Genomic DNA, 8,120 nt, shown 5'->3' with positions numbered 1-8,120 from the left:
GCCCAAAGTGAGGTACCACAGCGAGGGAGGGCAGTGGGGGTGGGCCGGAAATGCATGCCTGACCTCTTCCCCCTCCTTCTCTCCTCTCCTGCCAGTGCCTCCCATTGGGTGAATCCAACTGGAAGCCAAAGTCAAGGGGACCCAGGCCTATAGACCACAGAAATCAGCCCCTTTGCACTTAGTTTTTTGTCTTAGCGATGGACAAGGGGCACCCTGCACAGATGGGTACCACCTCCACCCAGTTCTGTGAGGCCAGTGTGGATGACAAAGTGCCACATTTTCTCAGGCAGTGTGAGTTCCCGACAGTGTGCTGTTGCTAGGCAACCTGCTAACTTCCCTAAGAAAATCCACTCGGTTCCTATGAGGAGTCAATGAAATTTACAGCACCCCTTTGGAAAGGGATATTGGCCTGGGAAATGCCATCAATGAGCTCTGTATTGTTGATTATCTCTCAGACCCTGGTTGTCAGTGCCCGTTGAACACAAGGGGTCCTCAAGGTGGTATCGTGGTGGTGGTCATGGGATGGGGGATTCCTGTGAGCACAGGCAGCTCTGGAGCCACCGAGGGGTTGGGCAGAGTCAACGAGAGGCAGGTAAGTTGTGTTTATCTGTGGTGCCCCATTTCAGTCTTTTTTTCTGCAGCCCGACTCAAATTTTCTGCCCTTGTCATGTTCTCTCTCCCACTTTTAGACATGTCTGCATTGTGCATAATTCTATTATCTAATATTGGTTTAATGTTCTGTAGCCACTGAGCACTGGTGATTTTATTTTTCAGTTTTGTTTTTTTGCTGCGAATGAAATGCTAATCCACTTCTGCCATGTGTTACCAGGAGAGCCCCGACAGCTGGTGTAAATGATTCTCTGACCAGCTCATGGTGGTTAGTGTTGAGTTTGGTGGGTTGAATTACTTGACGTTCTCTTAATCCTAACTCACTGAGAATACTGTTGGAATAATTGCACTTGCAACGAAGTGTAAAGTAATCTTTTATCTTCTATGTATATTTAAATGATAGTTTTATTTATTCTAGGGAATACTTGACAGTGTGTAGTTCAACAAATTGTGCCAATGAACTGCTCCAAGATTCTATGTCTCTCCTTCGTAAATAGTTGAAAATTAGGAGACTTTTATATTGTATGCTTTATACAAGGTTCACTTTATGGGAGAAGTAGGAAAATATTGATGAGAAGCAAGAACAGGCAGATTATTTCACATTTTCTTGTTAGGCTAGAATGCCCTGGTTGAAGTCTGAAGTCTGTGGCTTAGCAACACGCTGGCCTTTGGGAGGCCCTGGTTGATTACCTACATCACCTTATGGCGGAGCTGCCTCTGTCTTCTAGTTCTCTCTGTAATTAGATAGTATAGACTGAAAGCAATCCATGTTCAGTGTAAAAAAAATTAGGAAAATTGAGAAACCCATGAAGAAAAGGTGCAAAAATTTAAGTGGATTGAGGATTTTGGAGAAGAAATCAACATTCTGTGGGTTTGGACAATTGTATAATGACATGTATCCATCATTATAGTATCATACAGAGTAGTTTCACTGCCCTAAAAATCCTCTGTGCTCTGCCTATTCATGCACCTCCCTTCCTTACCCCAAAGACATGGCAACCACTGATTTTTTTACTGTCTCCGTAATTTTGCCTTTTCCAGGATGTCATATAGTTGGAATCATTCAGTATGTAGCCTTTTCAGATGGGCTTGTTGCACTTAGTAATATGCCCTTAAGGTTCCTCCATGTCTTTTCATGGCTTGACAGCTCATTTCTTTATAACACTGAATAATATTCCATCATGTGGGTGCACCATAGTTTATTTATCCACTCACTTACTGAAGGACAGCTTGGTTGCTTCCAAGTTTTGGCAATTGTGAATCAAGCTGCTGTAAACATCCATGTGCAGGTTTTTGTACGTTTTCAGCTCCTTGGGTAAATGCCAAGGAGCACAACTGCTGGATTGCCTGGTAAAAGTAGATTTTGTTTTGTAAGAAACTACCAAGCTGTCCTCCAAAGTGGCCGTCCTATTTTGCATTCCCACCAGCGATGAATGAGAGTTCTTATTGCTCCACATCCTCCCAAAATCTGGTGTTGTCTGTGTTTCAGATTTTGGCCTTTCTGATAGGTATGTAGTGGTATGTCACTGTTTTCATTTGCATTTCCCCAATGACATGTGATGTGGAGCATATATTTGCCACCTGTATATCTTCTTGGTGAAGTATCTGTTAAGGTCTTTGGCCCATTTTGTAAGAACAACGAGGTTGTTTTCTTACTGCTGAGTTTTAAGAGTTCTTTGTATATTTTGGGGTTTTCTAGTAATATATTCTCAGGCTCAGAGATTCCTTCCTTAGCCACGTCCAGTCCACTAATAAGCACTCAAAGACACCCTTCATTTCTATTACAGCGTTTTTGATCTCTAGCATTCTTTTTGGTTCTTTCGTAGGATTTTCACCACTCAGCTTACATTTTCCATCTGTTGTTGCTTGCTGTCTACTTTATTCATTAGAGCCCTTAGCATATTCATCATAGTTGTTTTAAATTCCTGGTCAGATAATTCCAACATCCCTGCTATGTCTGGTTCCGATGCTTGCTATGTCTCTTCAAACTATGCTGCTTGCCTTTTAGTGTCTCTTGTAATTTTTTCTTGATAAGTAGGCATAATCTACTGGGTAAAAGGAAGTGCTGTACTTATGCCTTTAGCATATGTGGGGGAAGGTGTGGAGGAAGGGGAAGCAGTCTCTAGTTCTATGATTAGGTCTTGGTCTTTTAGTGAGTCTGTGCCTCTGGAATGTGAACTTCACAAGTGCTTCTCACTTTCCCCCACTTAGGTGGGAAAGGATGGCTAGAGTGGTCTGGGGTTGGGTATTTCCCTTCTCCCAGGACACGTAGGCTCTGATAAAGCCCCAGCTGTTAAGCTGTGGTTAAATAGTTTTTCCTGAGGGCAAAGTTCTTTGTACAATTCTGGATAACAGTCCTTTATCAGATATATCTTTTGCAAATATTTCCTCCCGGTTTGTGGCTTGTCTTCTCATTCTCTTGACATTGCCTTACACAGAGCTGAAGTTTTTAATTTTAGTAGTCTAGCTTATCAACTATTTCTTTCATGGATTATGCCCTTTGGTATTTTATCTAAAAAGTCATCACCATACCCAAAGTCATGTAGAGATTCTTTGTGTTATCTTCTAGACATTTTATAATTTTTCATTTTAGGCCTATGATCCATTTTGGGCTAATTTTTGTGAAGAATGTAAAGCTTGTGTCTAGATTCTTTTTTTTTTTTGCATATGGATGTCCAATTGTTCCAGCATCATTTGTTGAAGAGACTGTCTTTGTTCCACTGAACTGTATTTGCTCCTTTGTAGAAGACCAGTTGACTCTATTTATGTGGGTCTCTATTCTGTCCCATTGATCTATTTGTCTATTGTTTCATCAACACCAAACCGTCTTGATTACTGTAGCTTTATAGACTTAAGGAATTTTCAGGAAGACTGATAGGCAGAAGAAACAACAACCACACCATGGAACTGCTCTAGAACAATCTCTACTGCCTCTGCTTGGACCTTAGGTCACATGCAGAGCTCTGGATGCGATTCTGGGAAATGTTGATTTTTAGCTCTCCTTACAGAAAAGAAGCCACTAGAGGGTCATTGGGATGCGTGATGCTGAGCCAGTTTATCATATATGCCACAAGGATGATGCAATTTTTAAAAAGAATTGTGCATACAGATGAGTAGGAAAAGGACTGGGAAGGGTATATGGGCTTTCCTTGCTTTGCATGGTTCCAGTATACACTGATGTCATTTTCCTTGGTTTAGTTAAATAACACCAGTCCCTCAACAATACAGTTCAAATTTCAGTTACCATGGTCTGTTAACTGTAAGGAATCAAATAAAGTATAAGCTTCGCTGCCAGGCCTTCAATCTGAGTCACTATGGAAATAACAGATACATGATGAGTCATGATCGATGACCCATTAGGTCACTTCTTTCAAAGTCTGTGATTGGTAACTGCACATCTGTTAGTCAGTTCACACACAGACAGCAAAGCTTGTTGATTCCTTCACTCCCAGAGAGAACCCCAAGTGACATTTTACAGAAATGGATCATTGAAAGAGGGAGTTGACCAACCAAAATAAAACTACAGGAAAGAAAGAAAGAACAAGTGATAATGTTTGAATGAAACTGGAACCAAATGTAAATGGAGTTGTGGAATAAATACCTGACCATGGGTATATCAACGTTGTCACTGTTCAGAGACTAGATATGCGCCCAGAGGAATTTCGTGAATGTATTGCTATAAATGAAGAAAGACGAAGATGTCCCAGAGGAAGTCACATCAGCAAAAAAAAAAACTTAACATTAAAGGACCTCTCAGAGATATTTCGTGACATTGAAAGCACAAAAGATAAAATTTTGGAAGCTCATCCAAATTTAGAAAAAAAGTATGGGGATTTGCCAAAGTGTGGAAAAGATGATCTCTCCATCTCATGAGTTATATTATGAGAATAAGGCAAGCTCTGTTGACACTACTTCCAATAAATTTTTTATGAGGCAATAAAATATTTTAATTTCCAATATTTCTAATGTTTAAATTACAATGTACTACATAAATATTAGTTTTTCTATTTTTTCAATTCCCTGTTCATTTATAACCATCAGAGAGCTTTTAATGTTCTGACAAAAATTTTTAAAGGTTATGAAACAATAGTAATGTTTTCCATTGATTATTGAGATCATTTTTGCATCATTTCAGCTTCCATTGTCATTTTTATGGTTCAGCCCTACTATGCAAAGCAAGGACTGCCTATATATCAAAATGTTGATAATGGTAAGGTGATATAGGATTATTGGCAATTTTTAATTTCTTCCTTTTGCTTATATGTATTTTCTAGTTCTAATTCCATAAACATGTATTGATCTTGTAATTTAAAAAGTGGCAAAAAATTATAAAAATTTTAGAAGAATAAAAACGACACAGTTTTGTGCAGATATAACTATTTGAAAGTGTCCATTAAGTCTTTTTTTGGCGGGGGTTGGGGGAAGCTCTGAGGAACTAACACAGATCTCTTGTGGTTAAATATTATCAGTAATAATGAAAACATTTCATGATTGATTAAATCTCATTCTCTAAGAAAAGTAGAATCAGCAACCTAATATTTTAATTGGAAAATCAATGAGAACTGATAAATATTACCTAAAGTGGTCTAACAGCAGCAGCAGTAATTATTGGATTCACCAAAATTTAATTAGACCAACAGTGTTAATACTTTAGAATAGATTTAGGTATAAAGAGTAATACATTTTGTAACTGTTTTAGGTTTTGACTGCTTTTTAAAGTATTTGAATCAGAATCAGCCAGGCTAAATTTGTTCATTGTAGCTCCATTGTTTGAGAGATTAAATTTTAATTAATATTTAAATATTTAAGAAACATTGGTTCTCAAAAATGTGTTTATTGGATTTAACTATGTGAGCAATAAACAAAGTCCAAATAGTAGTGAATGCCCCTCTCCAAGCACAAGAAATCCTTGGGTGGTATAGAATCTCATCCACAAATACGTGGAAAGGATTAGTACTCTGAGTAACCCATGAATGAGAGGATACTTAATGAGCAGCCCTTATGTGACATACATTGGAGAATAAGGCCACCTGAAATCCTTTTAAGAGCAAAGTGGAGGAAAGAATGAATGGACATTGGAAAGTGTATGCATCTGTAATCAAACAAGATGATTACGTTTTTATAAAATTGTAAAATTCCAGCCAGAATAATTTTTCCAAAAATCACAAAGGCCCAAAGGAATCTACCCTTAGCAAATAGTAAGTTGGCTTGTTTCATTGTTAAGATTGAGTGATTCCTGTCCTCATAACAAAACTCATGATGGCATTCGAACATTCTTCTGTACTTTGGTTTAAAATAGTTCTCTCAGAAGATGCTGGTCCTAATACCTTAGTAGCTACTGTCCATGCTATGGCTCTTGACAGCAGTGACATGTTACATAAAATTGCAGGAGGAAACAAAAAGGGGGACTTTGACCTGGAGAGTCAGAAAAGTAGAGATAAGGGCTTAAGAATGAGGGCAGGACACAGTCATATCCATCATTTTATTTGAGCCTGATGACAGCACTATAAGCGTCATTGTTATCCTCATTTTAGAAGAGACAAAACAGGTTCAGAGGGATTGATTTCCCCAAGTTCCCACAGCTGTGCCAGAACTGAATCCAGAATTGAATTTCTGGCTTCTGTCTAATATTCTCCACTCTATACCATTCCATGTGGAAATCTCAGGATTTAGCGTGAGTCTAGACAAATGTTTCTCAATTTCTTCTTTTTTCTTATGGCCTCCTAGGGAGCCTTTTCAGGTATTCTTTTTGCAGTGGTTTCCCCCATGAAAATTTAATACCACAGACATACTCTATATATCTGTTTATGTACCTGAATGTATGTTGTGCTTTATCCATAAAAAGAGAACTTTTCACTCCTCCAAGAACGAATTTTCTCCTCTTTGGGCCTAATATCACTCCCTTAGAGAAGGCGTGGTCTAGAGAGCCAGTCTTTTTCACCTTGTGGATTTGGGGGTGAAGGTGATCGCTGCTGGTATATTGGTGAGACTCAAGCACCCGGACACCTTCACTGACCAACAAGGAAAGACATCTTTCTCTATCTGTGGTAGAATTACAAATTCTACTGTGAATTTTTCTTGGTCCAAAGTTAAGCACTCTAGTTCTTTGTTCTAGGACATTTCTATGGGAATTTCATTGTTGGAGTTGCTAACACCAGCTCGTTGCGTTCATTGTATCAGCATTTAGAAGCTGAAATCACGTTGTGGCAATGAGTCTTACCTTCAGCGAGAAAGCAGACTCTTAAAAGCGAGTGCTTAGAGGCAACGCCATTCTATTGGTCGAGACACCTTGTCCAGGGGTGCGCTGTGAAATACGGTTGCCTCGCGGCAATGGATCATTAAGATATCACAGGGACAGATCATTCACGTGATGCAGTGTCCCAAACTGGGAACTGGCAACGACGAGGTATACTGAGATTTTAGGGATTACAAAGAACAGACACCATCATGGTCATGGAAAGAAACAAATCTCAAGGAATCTGAGGACAGGAAACTCAGGGAAAACACAATACTGCTTAAAGTCTCTTTAATTCTATCTGCAGCAACTGGCCTGAAATGGATACTAAAAAAATCTTTAGGCGTTTAGTTACTCCCTCTCTCCTTGGAGCTAAACCTGGTGTCGTATCTCTGCTTCTCCACGTATGTCTGCTCCATTCTCATCCCTTTGTAGACCCGCTTGCTCTGCTTACGAACGACTGCTTCCAGCTCCTAGGCCTCGTGATTGTCCAGGTCCAGAGCCTGCCACGGGCAGTGTTAGTCTCTGGGCCCCTTAGTTCATCCGTCGAAGGCATGTGGCAGAGGTCACAGACTGCTGACCAGCCAGGGGGCTGCCTGCCTTTGGGTAAGTGACTGTCCCTGGCTCTCCCAGGAGCTCATGGGAGGCAGCACCACCTGAACTGTCAGAGTAGAGCAGGGCAGGGTATCAGAGATGACCTGCTTCTATTATCAGCACAGCTGAGGTCACCAAAAGCGCAAGTGCTTTGAAGCTAGTTAGAGCCGAGGGCTGAGTTCCCCACACGTTTGCAAAAGGCATGTGGCTCTTGGTGACAGTCAGTGCTGCTGGGTCAGAGTCATTCCAGCATCTAGGTTTCTCGTTGCCCGTGACAGTCTCGCGGCTCTTCATCTCAAGTCCTGTGTCGTTCTCTCACAATGTAGTTTGGATACGTGACAGGCAGCTGAACGGAAGACCATTACCTCTGGACAGTACAAGTGTGGGGTGTGCGGTGGCCATGGGCGGATCAGGTCTTGTCCCGGGTGCCGCTCCTTAGGCTCCCACACCAAGCTCTGGCAGTCCTGCTTGCTGCGTGGACTTGTGGGGAAAGCGTGAGTGCACGTGTGCAGAGCATCCTCCTTTCCTGTCTCGCTGCTGACCTTGCCTCCAGACCAAGGGGGTGTGGCTCCCAGAGAAATACGTGAAGGAATGGGGTCAGTTCTGATTTGGCTTAAATGACAAACTGAATTACTTTTCATTCATAAAGGTCCTTCCAGGGTTCTGTTGTTTGTTGTGTACA

Source organism: Monodon monoceros, unplaced genomic scaffold (assembly GCF_005190385.1).
Source record: "Monodon monoceros isolate NGI ecotype Baffin Bay Population unplaced genomic scaffold, NGI_Narwhal_1 Super_Scaffold_14, whole genome shotgun sequence".
Classification (NCBI taxonomy): domain Eukaryota; kingdom Metazoa; phylum Chordata; class Mammalia; order Artiodactyla; family Monodontidae; genus Monodon; species Monodon monoceros.
The sequence above is the reverse complement of the archived record's forward strand: the minus strand, read 5'-3'. Positions refer to the sequence as shown.